Source organism: Lissotriton vulgaris, chromosome 8, assembly GCF_964263255.1.
Source record: "Lissotriton vulgaris chromosome 8, aLisVul1.2, whole genome shotgun sequence".
NCBI classification, from domain to species: domain Eukaryota; kingdom Metazoa; phylum Chordata; class Amphibia; order Caudata; family Salamandridae; genus Lissotriton; species Lissotriton vulgaris.
The window spans coordinates 573,701,244-573,723,635 of NC_141696.1; the positions used below are offsets into that span (position 1 = coordinate 573,701,244).

Sequence of the window (22,392 nt, forward strand, 5' to 3'; positions counted from 1 at the left end):
TTGCCCAATATCCCTGCAAGTGGACAAGATGAGCATGTTAACACAAATAGTAACAACAAGGGCGGAGATGCGAAAACCCTACTGAAGAATTTAGAATAATGCATGAAAAGCAAAGTCCCAAAGTGGTGGGAAAACAAGTCACTAACCAAGTACAAGCAAGTGGGACCAGTACCGCGGGGCCTCAGGATTCTTTTAGCACCCAGCTCCGACAACCCCAACCCTAACATGTTAAAGGAATGGGGGAGAGTAACCTTGCGGCATCAATGAATCTTGTATGCATTCTCATTACGCGGAGATAGATCGATTAGAGCTAATGAAGGAAATTGCCAAAATTAACGAACAAATCAGCAAACTAGAGCCAAGTGATTACATAACCAAGACAAGTAAAGAAATAGAAGAGTGCCTAAAGAAGCAGGAAGACAAGATTAAACTTCACAAAATACACAAGTTTGCTCGTGATCGAGTGGATTATGAGCAGGGTCAGATTTACACATTTGCCCGCAAATATGCAAGTGCCAAAAAGATTAGATTGAATGCCAAATCCAAACAAGGCATAGAATACGCCCAACAACATCCAACAGGCACAGCAAAGGACACTACGTCAATCTCAGAGGTAGACTCTGTAACTAGCGATACAGGCTCAGAAAGTGACAGCACCAGCTACGCCAGTGGAACAGTGTTGTATAGCATTTTAGGACCCTAGTGTAATTTTCCCGATTCATGCCCTTATATAGGTATAAAGTACTGTATCCATATATAGGCATAGAAATCATAACCATATTAAGATATAGCTCATGCAGTCCTAATACGGCATGGCTACTTCCAAAAGTTCCGAAAATCTACAACGATTTATTGGAAAAACCCACCTTCAGCAGTCAGGGACTTCCCACTGCTTGAATATTGATTTGTCCAAAAACTCATGGAGTTTTCAAAGAACTGAGACCCTTTGATGACGTTATTATGTCCAACCTTACGTCAAACTCGGCACCTTCAAGGTATAAATATGCCCACACTTGCCCTAGCAAACACACGGTGGTTTGGAGCAGTTCGACTATCTACTTGCCCGACGCATCTCGCTGCAGCAAGTGCCGAAGGAAGCCAACCCTCCAGCAGACGCACTGAGAGAGACGCTGTCTTTTCTCCTGCCGAGAAATCCAGTTTCAGTGTTTCCAAGCTACCCTTGCGGGTTGTTGGAAAATCGAGTCCTGAGAGAGAGATACCAGACCTCTTTCATTCTAAAACTAAGGTGCGGAGCTGATTAGACCCTTAGAGAATTCTTGAATAGATTCTTGGTAAAGAATGCTGAACCTACGCTACACCTAGACCTAGGTTAGGTACACCGGGGTAGACGTATTTTAGAAACACCAGTTAAGTACTTTTTTAGTCTTTATTTATTAATGTATGTATTCTATGTATTTTATGGCTTAGAAACCATATCATGCTTTTACAGTATTATTTTATAATACTCTTTGTACTGTATGCATTGTACTTTGCAACCAGTATTACGATTGTAGCAGTTCATTTCTTCTGCATGAGAAAGAAGACTGTTCAATAAATACTTTTATTGAAAACGCCCGTCTCTCTATTTCTCTGCACCTCTGGTGAAACGAAGCATGCACGATTGACTGAGTAAAATAATTATCTATTGTTTCCACGACTCTAGAGATACATTTCTTATTCTTGGGAAACAAAGTTGTCATGTTTATGCGGTCCCTTCTTGTGTATTCGAGAAAGTTTCTAGTTATCTCTGAGCTAGCTGGCGCTCATATTTAAGTCTAATACATTTGATAGAGACCTAGTAGACATAAGTCCTACTTCAGATCTATAGGATATGTTATTCCAATGCGCAGAGCCTATTAGGAATATAGGAACTACACTAAAGCAGCAGAAGCAGCACGATTAAATCTAGGTAAGGAAGTACATTTTTTAGCCTTGGAACGCCTCAATACACTAAGGCCACGGAAGCAAATGAAACAACCAGAATTTCGAAAAAACGTAGGGAGAGAAAGACGCAAAAAGAATAAATCAAAACATGTGAAAGAAAATACTGGCGCAAATGACAAACATGGAAGACAATAACATTATTAATCTTTCATCATTAACACTTACAAAGGCTGAAAAACAGATTTTGATGCTGGGACAAAATTGAGCAACAGAGACAGCAAGACACCAAAAGCAACCTACAAGTGTCAGATATTTATTCCCTATTGACAGTACAATAAGTATATAATGAAACATCAAATGACAATGAGAATTCCCCACCAGCGAATTCCACTCAGGAGTACCTTCAGGAAATGGATATTGTACAAGGGGCAGGAAGTAGTCCTTTCAAAGCAAAATCGACGTTCATTCTGATGATGCGCAAAGATTCCATTGATATCTTTAATGAGAGAGAGACAGACGATATCAAACAACTCTACTGCAAAGTAAAATGAAAACAACCAAACAAAAAGTATAAAGAAATAGATTAAACGAAACTAATGAATAAATTGAAGAATAATCATGAGGTGGTAATTATGCAATCAGACAAAGGTGGCAACATCGTGATTTGGCCTAAAACAGAGTATGTGAAAGAAGCAAAAAGGCAACTAACAGACCAAAAATGCTACGAAAAATCAACTACTAAAGAATACAGCAAGGCAAAGGAATTCCTGACCTAAAAGCTACATCAATATAAAAGAGATGGATTAATATCAGTAGAGGAATTTAAATATCTATGGGTGGAATACCCAACGGTTCCAACTATATATTTCATCCTGAAGACTCACAAGAACATTAATCCAATTCCAGGCCGACCGATCATCTCAACTATCAACAGCATGGGGGAGTATATATCTCAATATATGGATTTTTTTTGCAACCTATGGTCAAAAAGCTTCCCACATATGTGAAGGACACAGGAGATTTCCTAAAGAAACTGAATGACATGGAATGGTCTGCAGATCTGCTACTTATAACTCTGTACATAGAGTCCCTATGTACATGCATTGAACATTCCACTGGACTTTTGGCAGTCAAATATTTTTTGGACACAAGACCACTTGAATGTTATGAACACAACAAGATGTTGATTGACCTAATATCATGGTGCCTGAATAACAATGCTTTCATGTATAGCAATGAAATGTAGAGGCAATTGAGAGGGGTGGCCATGGGAGCCTGCTTCTCTCCCAGCTACACCTGTTTGATGGTTGGCTGGTGGGAGGAGCCAGATCTCAGAGTGGCAAACTAAGAGGTGTGCGCTAAACACCAAAAACACCATCTAAGATATATAGACAATGTGTTTATTGTGTGGCAGGGAGACACAGATAGTGCTACCTCCTTTATCAACAGCATTAATGTGAACACTGCGAACCTAAAATTTACATTACACATCAACAAAGAAAGCGTAGAGTTCCTGGATGTAAGAATATACATTAAGGAACTGCTTGCTCTCTGCACTGCGTGCTGCCACAGAGGTATTTGACCCGCAACAACCCGGCATCTCTGCACCTTACAACTTCCTACCTCAACCCACTGTTCCCACGGAGTGGAGCGGATCCACTGTTCGCCGGACCCACTCCGCAGGTCCCGCTTCAAGGAGGAAGCAAAAGCGGGCTGCTGGCTCAACGGGGCTGCGAGCACGAAGGGCAGGGACTCCATTGACCAGGAGTCCCTGCAAGGCCAATTGAACACACCTGGCCCGCTCTCCCCGGTAGCCACGCCCCCAACAAAGCGGACCTTCATTAGCACCGTCCCTGAGCATTACTGGTGGGAACTGCTTGCTCTCTGCACTGCGTGCTGCCACAGAGGTATTTGACCTGCAACGACCCGGCATCTCTGCACCTTACAACTTCCTACCTCAGCCCACTGTTCGCCGGACCCGCTCCGCGGGTCCCGCTTCAAGGAGGAAGCGAAAGCGGGCTGCTGGCTCAACGGGGCTGCGAGCACGAAGGGCAGGGACTCCATTGACCAGGAGTCCCTGCAAGGCCAATTGAACACACCTGGCCCGCTCTCCCCGGTAGCCACGCCCCCAACGTACACGTTCATAACCTGACCCATACCCGCGCACGCGGGACGCGCGCGGGACGAAGCGCGGAGCGAAGCCGAGGACCGGAGAGACTGGACTGGACCCCACCCCTTTCGTTTTTCTGGCTCACTGCTAGTACACTTTCCTATTTTCACTTTATATTTGTTTAGCAAGCCACACTAGAACCATGTGCACACGGGCTAGCCGTAGTAAAGCCGCCAAAGGTGGGAAGATGGTAAATGGAACGCTAGATGATTTTATTACTAGGACGAACACCGCTATAGATCACGAAATTTCCAAAATGCAAAAACGTGTTTCCCTGGATCTAGAAGCAGCTAGAAGATTGTCCCAAAACATTGCCATGTCTAAGAAATCCTCTTTAGGCCACATAGCAACAGTAAAAAGTCCCGAGCACCCACTAATCCCACGTCTTATTACAACGCAGGCCGAGATCCACCCCACCCCACCCTTACCTTCTGCGACGACTGCGCCTCTAGGTCTCTCCCAACCGCAAAATAGCCAAAATTCCCCTTGCTTGTTAGTGACTCGGATTTGGCCATTCACACCGATACTGCCCCTACTCCAATCTCACCACATATCACTGAGGAGTATGATAACCCCCAGGGCTCCCATACGAAGGGTACAGTACACAAAAGGAAACGCACTGTAAGGTCTGCTTATTCACGGAAGAAGGCCAAAGTTGCTAGAGTACACTGCCCAAACAATGCTAAATTACCAAAGCTAGGAGAAGTAGAAAGAACGGTAGCTCAAGACCTGGACCTCCCGAGTGTTGTTGAGAACCGCCCAAACCTGGACCCCAATGATACAGTTACCACACAGGTGAATAATGGGGTGCAACCATGCGACATTGAGGGAAGTAATGAGGAGTTTCTAAAAATAGTCTGGATAACCCTAAAAAAAGCTCTTAACCCCGCTGGATTTAACACTCTCCCGTATTGAAAATCACCTTTTAGAGGTGGAAAAAAGCATTTTAACTTTAGCAAGCCTTAGTCTCCAACAAATAACAAAAGGTCTGCAACACCTGAAGAGGACGCAATCATTACCACTTCACCTGCACTGCCCCCTAGTAGACCAATACCTAAACCACGCACGAAGGGTTATGACCTTAAAACCCCTAACCCCCCTGCTAAGCCACCTATGCACCCCTCGCAACAGCCAACCAAACCACATAAAGAGGATGTTGCTCCAAGGGCGAACGTTACTAAGTATAACTAAACAACCTTGCAGGGCCCACAAAATGCTGAAAATTTCCGGGGAGGATACATAGATCTTCCTCCGGATGCAAGGCCTTATGTGGCAGTATTAGCGGGTGTTTCTGAACTGGGGAGTCATAACCAAGAAAACTATTGGTCTCTAAAAAATAAGGTTATACACTGGCTGAACACTAATAGGCAGATCCCAAGTTACCTGAGAAGCAAAGTATTAATGGTGCGTAGAGTTCCCTGGATAGGACCCTCACGCAAAACTATTCCAGGTGACTGTATTGTAATTTCATTTGAGGATCCACAGACTGCACAACACATTTGTTCATGGAACACTGGGGGGGAGAAATCACCAATCGTAGTAAGACCTTTAACATTCTTTTACCCCCCCCCCTCGTCCTAGCTTAAACTATGGGGGGGATTGGTCACAGCCTCGCTATCCGGCCCGAGGAGGGGCGAGAGGGGGTTGGCAAGGTCCAAATAGACGGTGGTATGGAGCACCAACCGCTAATAGATTCGGCTGTTTAGAAGAGGTAGATTGACTTTCCCTGCCTCTTAATCCACCTTACAAAGGCAAGGACAAATTGCTTCCAGTAACCATAGCTCCCCCTATCCTTGAGAGCAGCCTAAACGGGTGTAGTCCTACTAGGTGTTTAATAAAGAAGCCTGTTAGGTCACTGTTTAGCGCTTCACACTTCCACCCTTCCACCCTTCCACAAGTCATCCATTTGATCCATTAACTCTGGGTGTTGAAGTTGATCTGGGGTTGCCGAGTAATGCCGTCCACAAGGAAGCCCAGGCTCTAGCCATTTTGCCCCAGCCCACCTTATCACTACGGCCACCTACATTTGCTTCCACCCATAGAACTAAGTTAGTTCTTGAACCCGCTCCCCCGGTAGGCAAAACTATAAGGGGGATGAGGCTACATCCCAAAGCGGGAAATTATATAGTGGATGTATCGCTATCACCCGTGGTAAGGAGCCCAGGCCTTGATCCTAATCCCCTTGTATACGTTCCAACATCGGGAGCGAGGGCTACTGGGAGCACCGCACCGAGCACTGCGCTCAGGATCCTGAGTTGGAATGTAGCAGGTCTTGTTCGTAACCTTAATATCCCTGATTGGAACACCCTTGTTGAATCCTTCGGGATTTGTATGTTGCAGGAAACTTGGTGTTTAGAACCCCGACACAAGGTGGGTTACACTACCTACTTTGTTCCTGCAATACTACCATCTGGCAATAAAGGGCGCCCATCAGGTGGCCTCTTAATTTGGGCCAGTATTTCTCTGGGCCTATCCATTAGGCACTTACCTACAAAATCCCCTGACCTACAGAGAACATCAGTTAAAGGCCCGGGGGGGGGGGGAAAGTTGGAATTATTTAACATCTACATAAGGGGGGCAAGGGGTGGTGTCTCCACGTTGCCATTGACAGGCATAGAGGAAGAACTTGGAACCTGTAATGCCAACTCTCTTGTGCTACTCGCTGGGGACTTTAATTGTTCCTTCGAACCTCTTGCCAGTGAGGACATCTTAGACACCTGGGAGGAAGACACTAGGAGAGGTATTCCTCTGCTAACACTCAACCCTATCAAAAAATGGACACAGGGGGCTATAGATCTCAATGCCCTTTGTATGGAATTTGGTTTAAGGGCAACCAATGGCAGAACTAAGTCTGATCCTAATGGGGCACACACTTATAATAGGGTTGGCCATACTTCTCGGATCGATTATATCCTCCTAAACCACAGGCTTTGGGCTCACTTGCTTGACATGGAGGTCTTACCAACCACTGACAGTGATCACAATCAATTGGCTTTGACTTTGTCCTCCCCTTGGAGGGGTTTGACGCCAAATCCCCCCCACACTCATGGAAATCAACGCATGACGTGTGCCCTTCAAACTGTGGAAGGCGGCTTAAATGGAGGAAAGTTGCTTTGGACGAAGGCAAGATGACTTTAGCAAATTCCATAATGACTAATGTAAAGGCGAGGCTTGACTCCCCGAGCCCTAGTAATCTGGATGTCCCGCTTCTCTTTGCAGAAACAACTAAAGCCTTAGGAGAACTGTTTACCATCGATCCAGCAGGTGGGAGACTAAAGAAAAGAAGTGCTCCTAAAGGTGGAGCAAGTTGGTTTTCCCCTGCATGTCGCTCTGCAAAATGCGAACTCATCAGAGCAGTGAAATCCAAGGACACCAACCTTATAAAACTCGCTAGGAAAAGCTACCGGAAGGCATTAACCACGGCCAGGCTCGAGCACGAAACCCAATTTTGGATTGATTTAAAGGCGGCGAGCACCAGGAAAGACTCGAAGGGTTTTTGGGACCTGGTGAGACTGAAGAACAAACCCGAAGACTCCTTATTGACTTGCAACATAACTGGGGAGGTGTGGTTTGCTCACTTTTTCCAGCTCTACTCCCTAACCGGGGGTTCCACAGTCAGCCCAATGTTCAACTGCCCAGCGTTCATTTTCACTTCAATAGCTCTGATTACAACGAGGCTGATCTCTTTCATACCAAAGAAGTAGAGGGGGCATTTAAGTGCCTGGTCCCGAACAAGGCTGCGGGGCCCGACGGAATTCCGGGTGACCTACTTAGGGTTAACATAGTAGAGTGGAGCTGTCTTATTGCCGCACTTCTGAATGCTGCTCTGATGGGCGGGCGCCTCCCGGACTCATGGAAGGGAGCGGAGGTCGTCCCAATTTTCAAAAAAGGGACCCGGGACAACCCTGCAAACTATCGCCCAATTAGTTTGCTTGATTCCACACAGAAGATAGCGGGCAAAGTAATCCTGGGGAGGATTCAGCAGTGGATTGAGGAGGAAAAGATTCTCTCGGACTACCAGGCTGGGTTCAGATCAGGTACTGGTACCCTCGAACAAACATTCCGGTTATTAATGATCTTCTGGAAAGTGGTTGTTTTGGGTAAGGGCAGTTTGTACCTTGCCTTCATAGACTTACAAACTGCATTTGACCTAGTCCCACGTGAAGAACTGTGGCGCGTTCTGGACGCAATGGGCATCCCCCAGTATCTACTTAACATGCTCATAAAATTACATGAGGACAATTTTGCCCAGATCAGGTGGGGAGACCAGGGCCAAAAAACACCTTGTATTCCTGTGAATAGGGGAGTCCGCCAGGGTTGTGTGCTTGCCCCCACTCTATTTTCCCTATACGTTAATGGAGTGGTGGAGCATCTTCTTAAACATCCAGCTGACGCACCCTCCCTGGCTGGTAGAAAAATTCCTACTCTCCTATTCGCAGACGATACCCTCCTGATCTCAAAAACGCCAGCAGGTCTGCAAAGCCTACTCAGCTTCAAGGACTTCTGTGATGCTAGGGGTCTTGCAATTAACGTGGGTAAAACCAAGTTCCTGGTCTTGAACCCCCAGAAGAAAACTGTCATTCCACCATCTCTGGACTCTGTTCAACTCGAGAGGGTAAAGGAGTTCGACTATTTGGGCATCCGTCTTTGCGATTCAATGAGATGGCAACCCCACCTACAAAAGGCATTGTTGGCCCATAAGAAGGTGGTAGGGGCACTTTTGAAAGAACAACGTGCCTCGTCACTTAAACCCATTGGTCCTGTATTGGACATCTACAGGGCAAGGGGGGTGAGTGCAGCCCTTTATGGATCCGAATTATGGGGTGTTCAGAACATAGACCTTTTGACCAGATCAGAAAACAAATTCCATAAAGACCTCATGGGCCTGCCGTATAGCACACCTGCCCTCCCAATTTTGCTAGACACTGGCACTCGTCCAATAGGGGATCAGGCGAGGTTCCGCCCCCTCCTCCTCTGGTCACGAATCTGGAGGGTACCAGAATTGTCTAGCTATGCTGAAGGCCTAAACGAACTGCTTTTAACATCTGGTTGGTCTAAAATCCGTTGGCTAAATGAAGTCAAGTGTCTTCTTACTGAACTAGGCCAGGAGGATGCATGGGCTAATAGAACTGCCCCGCCTAAGCAGACATTAAAGACGCTTTATTGGTCATGGGTGATGGACACCAGAAATTGCAACTCAAAACTTTGTAGAACTTCTGTTGAATTTCTGATGATTAAGGATGTCCCTTATTGTGACCCATACATGGACTTGATTACCAAATCTTGGGATAGGGCGCTATATATTAAATTTAGGTTGGGGTTACTGCCAGTGGGAAAATTGATTGCCAGCTGGAGGGCATTCTCACAATTATCATCATTTTGTCCCTTCTATATCAATAGGCCAGAGTCTGTCCCCCACCTACTTTTCGAGTGCCCAGCCTACATTGCCCCGCGTCGCATCTGGCTAAAGCCTTTGTGTAGGAGCCTCGGCACTAGATCCCACCTTGAGGCTCTACGAATCTTAAGATCTGACCCCCGCCCCCTGTTTGCTTGTCGCCTTTCTAAATTTTTGGCCTGGGTATTGCGGACCCGATCCCTGAGGCTTCTAACAGTGCCCCAATAATCACCCCCCTATTCTGCACTAATGCTCATAACGTCTTTCTGTAAATAATGAGTTGAAATGTTTTATCATTGTACTGTGTTTTTTATCTTTTATTGTATTGTAATGCTTTTTAAGATATGTGCAATATATGGAAATAAAGCTTGTTTCAAATCAAATCACATTAAGGAAGGGAATATAGCAACCACCTTATATAGGAAAGAGTTAGCAGGAATCTCTACTCTTCATGCAGACAACACACATCGAAACAAAACACCTCATACGGAGCATCTCATATGGGAAACACCTTCGTCTAAAAAGAATATGTAGTACCCAACAGGATTTACATGTGTGCACAAAAGAGGTTGTGATGAGATTTAAAAATAGAGAATATAGTGATTCTGTCCTCAAGGAAGCAGTGGCAAAAGTAACAGTTAAATCCAGGGAATCTTTGTTGGAACCTAAGATTGAGAACAACAAAAAGCAACAAGGAGATGACACACCTAGACTTATAACGACATTAAACCGACAGTAGAGAAAAATAAGATCCATTATCAAACGCAACTGGCCGAGTATATGCACAGATGCAGTCCTGGAAAGGGGTATCTAAACGTCCCAAATAGTTAAAAGCAGTCCAGAAATTCATTCAAAAAAATGTGGCTTCAGCCAAAACAGGGATTCTTCAAATGTTCGGCATGCAGGGCGTGTAGATTTGATGAGAACACTACCAAATACCCTACCCCTTTCCAACAGACCAAAATCCCTATTAAAGGCAGCTACAATTGTAGAATGGAGTACACTGTCTATGTTCTAACATGCACCTGAGGCTTACAATATGTGGGGAGAACAAAGCTACAGGTGCATGTTAGAATATTGCAACATCTACGAGTAATAGTGAACAATGATACAGCGTACACAGTCGCTAGACATTTCAAGACAGTACATAACAACAACTTGGGCTGCCTAAAGTACTTTGTGATAGCAATGGTTCCCACTCCACGCAGAGGAGGGAACAGGGAAAGATCCTTGCGCCAATTGGAGTCCCGTATGATTCTTGAGCTCGACAGTAAGGCTCCCAATGGGGTTCAACAATCCGAAGATCTCCACAATTGTTTTGTAAACATGCATTGTTTCTAAATCATTATTTTATATATTGATAATAATGTAGTCTTATCACCTACTTATCCATTTCTAATCACTTGCAAAGGCAGTATTAAGAGGGATAAAAGAATAAGAAAACAACGAGAATAAAAATACAAAAATTTGTCTGCTACCAGTAGGGTATCCCTCTTCCTTCAGAATTTTTAGTTTATGTGCTGTTAAATTCATCTAAATTTGTAACCCCACAATAGGTAATTTTTAGACACATAGAGTTCAGGTTTGCACTAGCACTTTATTACATGGATGGGCGGCTGTCCTTCCATGACAATAGAAAAAACATGGTAATACTATTTTTGCACAAATGCACCTTAGGTAACCAATGTTTACAGCCAAATTCCTGACAGTTTTTGATAGCTATATTTGATATTCAAGGGATGCGAGGGTTCAATGACATTCAAAATCAGAGGGGTCACGCCAGTCAAGCATTTATGCAGGTGAAGGGTGAAAAGTACATTAAGAGGTGCTATTTTCCTTCTTGGGGCCCTCTTTGAATAATCCTGATTCTATGATTTTAATGTAAGGCGATTTCTGCACAGGTCGAGCCATCAGATTCAATGCAACATCTGATATGACAACCATAAAGTGCTAATGCATTTAAGCAGTTATATTGGTTTTAAAGTCTTTTAAAATATTTAAATATGATGGTATATATTTATTTAAGATCTTTACTTGGTTTTAGTAATCTAATCCTGGGAGAAAAAATATATGTAAATCATGCATTCTAAGACTGTAATATGAATATGATGAATGATATGGTCCGGCATACAATTATGGCGGTCTCATGGTAACATTGCCCGTTTAACCACAACTTTGAATAAACTAAAGACTTAGAGATAATTGTCTAAATGAACAAAAAATCGGTGATAGAAAACAGACTGCTTTCGGTGCCAAAACACAGTATGATGTCCATGTCTATGTACCATGTGACACGGGGGATGCATAACAACATAAAAGTAGAAGCGGACTGTGCTTCCGCATGTGATCAAAGACACTGTGTTGTCCGGAACGCGTCTTCACGGCTTTGTGCAAAGAATAAATACCTTTTTGCCACCCATAATTGGAGACCGGATCTCTCTCATCGCCGGCTGGAAGTTGGGAGATCAAGCTTTGTTTTTATATACACGCGTCTGGCGTGATTAATTTGTTGTGTCACTCTGCACAAGTTTGCGCTGCAGCCTGGAATAAATGGAAGCAATACTCACCCGTGGTTGGGCTCTTTCCTTAAGGTAACTTCTTGTGAATTGATATATATATTCAATGAAAAAACCATAGGTTTCAGACATGTTAGATAATGTCCTGCCCTAATATTTATATTAAATTAATATATATTGTTTTTAGACATTAAAAACTTTGGCTGGAGTCGCGAACCCACCGCTTCGAACACGTATATGACATCACATGGAAGCACGCGAGCGTTGTGTAACGTAATACGTATATGTTGCGTATGCGCCAGGAGTTGCGTACCGGTCGCATAGCAATCGCGCAGGAAAATACGTCACTGATGTCACTGACTATGTCTTGAATGGTGTAATATGTGACATCATCAGCAGTGGATTGCGGGCGCGCAAGTTATAGTTAGTGCAACTAACTATAACGTAGGAATTTCAATGGTTTTGTTCGAGTGAAATGCCCAGCTACCTATAACACCCCTAAAACCTATGGTTTTTCAGTGAATTTCTGCGGTTTTTAAATACTAATTCCTAACTATAACATGTCTGAAACCTATGTTTTTTTCAGTGGATTTCAAAGGTTTTCTAAATGCTAATTCCTTACTATAACGGGCCTGAAACCTATGTTTTTTTCAGTGATAATTTTTAAATGTATTAATTGTTATATTTATTTTTTTCATATTGTTTTACTGCATTTTTTTAGTCTATTTATGTTTAGATATCTTATTTTTTAAATTACATTATATATTTTTAATATATATTTAAAAAAAATAAAAAATATTGAAATTCTAATATTTTTTTTATTTTATATATTGTTTATTATATTTATATTATTTTCTTTATTGGTTTTTTCTCCAATTTTTGGGGGGTGTCACTCACCCAAAGCATACCTTTCTCGATCACTGCGTGGAACCTAGCCGCCATTTTAGGATAGTTCTGTAGGATCCGCATAGAGTGAGCGATGGGTACGTATTTTCCTGCGCGATTGCTATGCGACCAGTACGCGACTCCTGGCACATACGCGACATATACGTATTACATTACACAACGCTCGCGTGCTTCCACGTGACATCATATACGTGTTTGACGTGGTGGGTTAGCGACTCCCGCGAAATTTTTTAATGTCTAAAACATATATATATATATTTATTTAATATAAATATTAGGGCAAGACATTATCTGATGTAATCATAACAATTATATACTTTTACTTTTAATAAACCTATATTACGTTTAAATACAATTTTTCGAAGTTGCGTTGGGTGCGTGCGCACCCTACGCGGACCCCATGTGACCAGAAAAAGAGAGATTTGATTGGTTCATAACACTTCTTATTCTAACTTATGAAGGACCTCACCCATTTCAATCACTCTTCTTAGACCTTCTTTGGAGGAACAGCTCTTCTAAGAAGAACCTCATTTTTTCTTGATTGCACATCTGGTTTTGCTTTCATTTAAAAAAATGGCTTCAGCACAGCAGCAATCCTCTGATTCTGAACACTCCAATGCAGAAGAATTTGTACCTGAACCTCCACATCCTCAAAAGTATGTTTCCATCGCCGGGAAATTTTTTACCTTTCCAGAGGGACGGCAAAAAGTCAATGCAGCCAAAGTGACTTGCTAAATTTGCAAAACAGACCTGTCACGTGGAGACCCAAACAAGAAATACTCTTGTGGGACAGCAAGTATGCTGAAGCATTTACAATGTATGCATCCTGTGAACCTAGCGCGAGAGGAGGGCAGAAGACTGCAGGAGAGTCTACCACCACCACTGGCTGTACCGAGCACTTCTGGAGCATCTCCTTCAAACTCAAATCTGAACATACGTCCCCAATTGGCAAATGCGAAAATACACTGCGTGAAGTGTAATAGATTGCTCTGCTACGGTGAGCAGTCTGTCGATTTAGTTGCAGGGCACTCGATAATCATTGAGGCAAGATTTTTTTTCCCTAAAGTTCATTGTTTTGATCGTCCAGTTGACGTTTTTTTCCTTTTAAAAAAAAACCCAAAAATAGAAAACTAGAAAAAACAGAACTAAATACTCTGATTAAAAAAAGAGCTATATTTGTATGATAGTTTAGATGAATGTATGTGTAGTGCATAATTGACTGAAAGAATGCATTTGTGGTGTATGGTGACTGTATAAGTGCAGAACTATAAGAAACTGCTGCAGCATGACACTGTAAGCTCTTTAGCTGCAGTGTGCTGTAGTACTTCTGAAGCACAGGGATGGAAAATATGTACATAAATATGTTGTAAGTCTATGCTTCCCTCTTCACTGCTACTTCAAATGCAGCCATTTGGTAACACAGGCACCCTTGCACCATGGTGCAAGGATATCTGTGTCGTGTCAAGTTTGTTTTTGTGCAGGAAGACACAACGTCCTGCTCAAAAACAATCAGTGAAGGCATTTTTCTCCTTCAGTGTATGCTGTGCATTGTAGAATATATTGAAAGAGAAAAAATGAGGAGAACGGAAAAAATTCTCCTTGTTGTGCCTTGCTACACCAATTGGAGTATGGTGGAGCATTCACACACATGTCCAGATTCATGATTTCTGATAAATCTGGAGATGTGTCTTGTTCTATGAGTGTTCTGTGCAAACACGCACAGCAACACCTATAGAACGCCCTTTCAAAGCAAAGTGGTGTGTATGATGAGGTCGTATTTACATGGAGAAGAAAAGGTACACAGGGTACCATTTCCTCTCTTTGTAAATATGAAAGAGTGTCTTGCGCTATAACTATGTTACAAAAAGTGACATATTGTTAGCACAGGATGCTTCACATAAGTGCTTAGGTAATGGCAGACTGTTACAATAAGAACATATTGCCAGTTCATTGTTTGAAAAATTGCATGAGAGTGACAGGAGGTAAGCACACAGTTACGTCTGCAAAGATGCTCAAAGAAGAATGATTGAAATGATTGCAGTCCTTCAATAGGTACAATGGGAAATATTATGAACCAATCAAAAACAATTTTTTCAGGTCACACAATATCCTATGAAAAGGAGATTCCAAAACTACATAGGTATAAACTGGGTCTTTTAAGACTGTATTAATACTTTGTAGCTTCTCGAAGAACTGCTTGCAAAGTATATAAAGAAATTAACATGTACTAGGGTTAATGGCTAGGCCAATCCTTAACTATATGAGTAATAAGTAGAGTAATTTCAGTACTGCAAAGAGAGAACAAGGTAAATTTATAAGTACTTAGGTTTTGGCAAAGTGATAGGACATGTTTATAGAGTTGTGAAGGGAAGGGATAGGGCCTCAGGTAACATGTGCAAACACACTCTGTGACATGTTTTAAGTTAAAGAATGTAGTCTCTTTTAATCCTGAAACTCCCTGGACCCTAGTAGCCCACTATGTCGCTCTATTGAACACCATATAGCTACGTTGCTGAGAGGTGCTCTGAAACCAAGTCCCATTTTATAGTTCTTTGCAAAGAAACTGTCCGGCACTTCTGCACATATCTGGTGGGTTAGTTGGCCCTAGGGACACTCACTATTGATGTTATCTTTATCCTGTAACTTAAAACGCCCACAGACCATCTTTTCACACATATCTACTCCGTCCATCTCCCATTTCTTCACCTGTGTGCAAACACAGGCTATTGTGCATTTTAATACTTAAACGTACCTTCACAGTAAATGAAATAAAAAACACTACATGTTTTTTTCAGTTGTTTTCTATATAATTAAAATTTCTGAGAATTTCATATTTTAGAATTAGGATCTGTGAAAGAGAAAAAAATATAGTTATCATATATAATATTATAATTTTTACAATACAGTATAATTGTAACATTTTACAAATTATTGTCTTTGCTTTTTTTGCTGTTCTCTGAATATATTGAATTTCACTAGAAACAGTGATTTCAATCGTACTCATCACATAACAGTGGGCAAAAAAAACCAATCAATAATATTGTTTAAAAATAACCCAAGACTACATCCTCAATAACATACCATATAATACTAATCCCACATATATAAAATACTTACTCTGAAGAAAATGTTCTTACTTGAATTTATAGACACTGTAAATGTTGTTGTTTAAAAATATACGCTGAGAGACTGTGCAAGAAAAAGTCTGTAATTCAAAGCTACACCTCCACTCTAGGCCAAATGGTATTACGGAAATCCTTTATATTGAAATTGTCCAATAGTAATCGTAATAAAACATATTAATAAATTGCTCAGAGGCCGAATTATGTTCCTAAAACTTTGGCTTTAAAAATATTAGGTAGGAATTTGGTAATTTGCTAGGCAAACGTTGTTTAAAAACCAACAGAGCATCATTACAATATGTCCAGCCTTTATCACATTTTAGATATGCAGTGTAAAGTCCAGATGTTGTGGGAGGACCATCGTGGAAAATTATTGCTACTGCGACAAAAGTCCTTCCTGATATTGATAGTTGACTTGCTCCAAAATGTTTTATTAAGTATCCAATTTTCTTCCATCAGCTGTACAACGGTGCATCATTAAAATGATATATTGTCCATATCTTTGTATAAATAATGTTGATAACATTTCTGATTTGCATTGGCTACATTCCATGTTTTGATTTGCTGCTCCAACTAGTTTATTGAAAGACATTGATTTACAGTCTGGTAATGTCAAATATATTCATCTTTCAGTGTCTATATTAGTGCTACATGTAAACATACAATTTTCACAATGATGTTCTCATTTATAACAAAGGCCAAAAAGATTTTCGATTTCTATGCCTTCATTTTCCAATATGGCAAGCATATACATTTAAAAATCCTGAGCATCTTGTTGGATATTCTCCGTAAATTGTGTAGAACCAGAACATACATCCAAAAAATTATGAATATCATAAACGCTTTGTATTTTACTTTTATCAGTTCTCAATTTTTCATAAATACAAGCAACAAGGAACAAAATCTTTTTACCCGACTCTCCATAATTTGCTCTTGCAAACCTTCAAGAAAAAAAACAACATTGACCACTACATTAGCACAGCAGTTGACACCTGAACTATTTTCAAACTGATAACCAACAATCTCTTTAACAGTGTCCTTTTTCTTTTTGCTTGCAATCACAACACTATCATGTTTTTTTCCTTCTGTATACCTTCACCACGGATATTCTCATATACTTTTCTGACCTATGACACGCTTTTCAAATACAGGATATTGACCTAAATTGGGAGCATACACTCTTCTTAACCTATTATACTCTTTTACACAGTTTGCATCAGCAGTAACCTTTGTGTCATCAAATCAATCAAAAACAAACCAGATAAAGTTCTGACTTGGCACAAAGCAACATATGCCATACCCTCCTTAAACACAGTACTTCCAATGTTCACCAAAACACTGTCTACACTTAAACCTTCAGGTTTATGAATAGTTACTGCATATCCCATAGAAAGTGGAAACTGTTTTCTACGAACATATAAATCTTTAACACCTTGGCTGCTAGAGGTTTTCCCCTCCTGTGCTGCAAAGTAAGATATACCATTGTTCATGACGAGCTGAGCTCGTCATAAGCACAGCTCCACTGTGCCTCATGACGAGCTGAGCTCGTCATAAGCAGGAAAGGGGTTAACAAGCAAAAAACAAACTGAACAACTACCAATTTGTTTTACTTCTTCAATCTGATCAAATTACATTTTTAAGAATTCAATTCCATCTTTATTCTGATAATTAACAAAATTCACAACTTTGCCCATTGCTCCATTACCCAAACCTTTTCTACATCCAAATGACCCCTTAAAATTACCCAACAGTTTATACATGCATATAGATTCTTTTCTAAACCAGCAGTTTTAGATATCGATTTTACTAAAGAATCCAAATTTGTTTTCAATTTTTCTGTCAAAATAATAGTGATTCCTTCATGCTCTATTTTATCAATGGCTTCCATTTGTATTATTTCTTAATTTGCCAGCTTCAAAAGTTGTTCATTGAATATAGAACACTCGCGCAGTGTTGGCATTAAGCAGATAAAAGATTTGTTTTTAGCTATTTTCATATATATTTTCTCAGGAACTATATTTTCATTTGGAAACAAATTGGAAAGTAATCGACTATGCAAAGCTTGTTTGCCATGTTCTGTCAGTACTCCAATACTTATATCTTGAAGAATAGTTCCATAATCAACACCATTTGCCTGTCGCATATTTTTTTAATGAGTTCTTTGTATTCAAAATATGACCAAATGTTAACGTTTCAAACGCTACCCAGAGACTTTCTGGTGTCTTCATGCGCAAGAGTTTTAAATACTTTTTGTATTTTTACAGGAGTAAATTGCAGTAGATCTCCAAATACTATGACATGTTTCCTCCAAATAAGACATCGTAGTCTGTTTTAAGAATTTGCTGCATTCTTAAATGCACAAAAGCAAGCAATATGTTTGAGACCTTGATTACCTCATCAATATTCAGAAGTTTCATTTTCTTTAGTACTCTTGAAACTTCACAACAAGCTTCTCCTGATAGCTTGTGATATTCCAACTTGTTTTCATGCTCCACAGGTAGCATAAGTAAACGATGCAATGTAATTCCTTTAATGTTGTGTGCTGCCAACCCAGTTGGAGCAGTTACAATACAAGACAAATGTGACTCAGTTGTTTTCTGTAGATAACTGGGGATTACTTTAATTAAAACACTTTTTCCTGTTCCTGCTTGTCCACTCACATACATTCGGATAGGTTGAAATGATGTGCATGTGCATTCTTTCTTTTCATGAAGAAATCTATGGTCAATCTGTTGTCTCACTTGCTGATATATTTCTTTCTGTTCAACATTTAGATGTTCTTCCAAGTTTGCTAAGTCCATTACATCTTCTTGAGCTTGATGCATTGCTGTTTCCACCTCATTCATGGTGATTGCTGCTTCATTTTCAACAAGTGGTTGTCCTAGTGGATCTTGACTCAGTGGAGCAGAACTTTGACTGTCTTGAGAACTGTCTCTAGCAATCTCAGCTGCAATAGTAGCTTCTTGATCAATTTCATCATCCAACATTTTCATCCATAATTTTCAAAAACAGTACATTCTATGGTATCTTTACAAGCATTGAAGGAATCTTCATAACTCTGAAAATCTCCAAGTAATTCCAATTCTGAACACCACGGTTTGAACAGTTGCAAAATGGCTAAATAGTAAAATTAAACAATAACAAAAACGGAGGGAGTAGGGTCCGAGGGAATATTTAAAGACCAGATACACAGTTATAACCCCTTACAACATACTCTAACAATAAACAATAACTGTGGGTCTACATGAAACTAAGGTCTCTGTGTTCAAAAAAGTGTCAACCATATTGTAAAGTACAAAAGGGACTAATCACATTGCGATATATGTACCCATCAGGTACGCACTCTAAACCGCCCTGTTGTCATCATTTGGGCGATTTCACAAAGTGGTGTGTCCACGTTGCACATACCACTAGTCAACACAGTGGTAACCGGAAGCAGTGCTCAAAAATATATATGTGAGTGAAAGTGTAGGGATAAAAATGGATAGTGGATGCACAGAATAATTTTAATGAGAAGGCAACCACTTCCAAGATTAAAAACCAAATAGATACAAAGTAACAGTAGTTTGTAACAAATATCTACTGCATGTTATTGAAGGTCGACATGTTTCTGCAGTGAATAGACCCAACCGGGATCTCCTGCTTCTTCAGGACTAGAAATCTACTTTGCGACTGCTTCTAAAGTGAATGAGTGCAAAAAAAGAAAATACATTGGATATCACCTGAATAAGTCCTCTCACTGTTCTGTTAGCACCGCTCTAATTAAAATAGATCAAAAGTCCTAGTCTGATTTTTATAGTGAGTTCGCCGACAACAAATACAAGAATAATTTGGTCTCTCACCTGAAATCACCTTAAACTTTGTAATTTGTTCCTCAAAATTTTTTGTAGTAGTATGTTGCACATTCTCTTTAACATTTTCTTCTATTAATGTCTCAGTTTCAGCACTCTCTTGTTCAGGGCCAAAGTAACAAAGCTTAATTTCATCACAAACCTTCTTCACATCTGAAACTGACCCACGCAAAAGAGCACTGTTCAACACATTTAATTTTAGTGCTGGACTTTCTGCATAATACAATCTTCTGACTAACTTCCGCATTTGAGCATGATGTAATGCTAAGATCCTGAAATGATGAAAAACACTTTGACATACTTTCTAGAAAGACAAGCCAGAGAATGACCTTGCAAACCAGTATTTTTTTTTCACTCTGCAAGGGTCTAGTCCTTGCAACATCTTAATCTTTTGTTTAACACTTTTTTTTACTGTATTGTCGTAAGAAATTACATAAAATATCAATAATTTCTTGTTGTACACTACAAACACTACTGCAATCCCAAGTGTACACTGGGGCTTTAGGACATCTCCCTAGAACTTCATCAGCTAACACTTCTTCTGCACTTCTGGGAACCATTTTCTCTTTCTCAATTCGACAACCTTTTATAACCTCATAAGCTCGACCAATGGTATCAACTGCATGCAATAAATCATTTGTCTGAAAATAACTCTATTCATTAAAGAAAGGCTCTGAACTTGAACTGTGTTTCCATTCACCCAAAAAAATCACATAAATTTGTTCTGTTAATTACTCTTTTCCTCATACTTTTGGCCTTCATTAAATGGATTGGTTTATCTAGTGATTGAATTCTGTTTAAAACTAAAATGAATAGTTTTCTTTTGACTTCAAAAGCCTTTTGAACAATGGATTCAATATTCTTCTTTTTTTATAAAATAGTGCTCTTTGTCTATATTTTTCACCTCTTTGAGCAAGTTATGTACCACTCTATTATAAAAAAATGTTTAACGTATTTCTTTATACTAATTTTGCCTTCTTTTACCATACGTCGTATCTTTTGACTGTATATTTAGGTTTTTTTCCTTTCCTGTTAATTTTATTATTTTTTTCTGGTTGAATCATTTTCAGTTGTTTGCACATTCTGCACACTATTTGTGGGCTTAGAAAGTTTTTAAATAAATTCTTTAGTTGTCTTACTTGAAGATTTTTTCTTTTTACCCACATGATCTTGGTCATCCAATATTTGTTGTTGAATTTTCTTCAAATAGTTGTCCTTTTGCAGTCTATTTTGCTTTCTTGCTTTTTCAGGCATGATAACTTTATTATAATAATGATTAACAATATCTGTAAAAAAATAAACATAAATAAATGTATTTTAATAAATAAATTATACTTTTCTATCACTATACAAACACATTCTATATAAAAATCATTTAACCACTTTCTTTTCTCATCACTAATTGAAATTGTAATTCAAGGTGTATACATAACTGTATAGGAATGCAAGGAGAATAACCGGGTGTTTGCTGGAGTGTATGGATACTGACTGAGGTATTGTAGGCCTGAACCACAAGTGTGTAGGTAAGTAAGAGGACTACATGCAGAGTGCATATGAGTTTGAAGCACTGCATGTAGTAATCCCTGACTCACTGCATGAGTACACGGATACTGACTGAATGATTACAATAGTATAAGGAGAGACACCGGGTGAATTTATAATTGGTTGAGTTTTACTTCAGTGAATGAATTAGTACATGGTGCTGAAAGGGTCACTATAGGATTGAAGGAGCAGTGACAGGGTGTTTGCTGGACTGTATGGATACTGACTGGGGAATTGTAGGCCTGAAACACAAGTGTAAAAGTGGTTAGAGCACTGCATGAATAGTGCATAGGAGTTTGAAGCAGTCCATGTTTGATAGGCTTTATTCGATAAAAGATTTATCATAAAAGCATTTTACAGAATAAAAAAATATATATAGAATTTTTCTTAAAAAGACAGTTAAAAATTCAGCACAGATAATAAGATGACATAGAAATAAAACAGAAGATGAAACTATAACATCGTATCTTTTAAAATAGTAATTAGTCCATAGGTCCCAGGTTTCCATTACGGCGGACAGGAAGGTTGCAACCCATATTGTTCCCCGACTTGCGGTGAGCGCACTGGACCAAAATCGGAGTTCCTTGTTAGGCAGTTGCAATTGCCTTGCTATTGTCACAGTACTTTTGTCTAATTAGCCAGGCCCACCCCAGGAATTTGGCCACACACAAACAATTGTCAAAGAGAAGGTATCAGTTTTCAAGCTGCGCAGGGCTGCAACATGGCTCATAAAGCCCAGTACCCTCCATACTGGTTTGAGCCACTTTTCTCTGGCGTTTTTGTATGCCGGGCATGCCAGTAACAGATGAGCAATTGACTCCTCAGGATGGCCACAACTTGGACTAGGGTTCGGAGACATGATTAGGACCTTTCCATTGTGAAGTAAAGCTGTTAACTTGCAGGGTTCCAAATCTCATCTGGATATATAGGGATCTATCCCTAGGTGTCTGTATAAAATCGAGGTAGGGTTCCAAGCTGCAGGTGCTTTTATGAGCAGTCCATGTCC

General features: G+C 40.3%; 1 protein-coding gene across 2 annotated transcripts in view; it reads left to right on the forward strand.

The window, feature by feature from the left end:
- LOC147697735 (coagulation factor X-like) overlaps nucleotides 1-22,392 on the forward strand; it is a 333,359-nt gene that overhangs the window by 169,618 nt on the left and 141,349 nt on the right. The gene's annotated exons all lie outside the window — the stretch shown is intronic.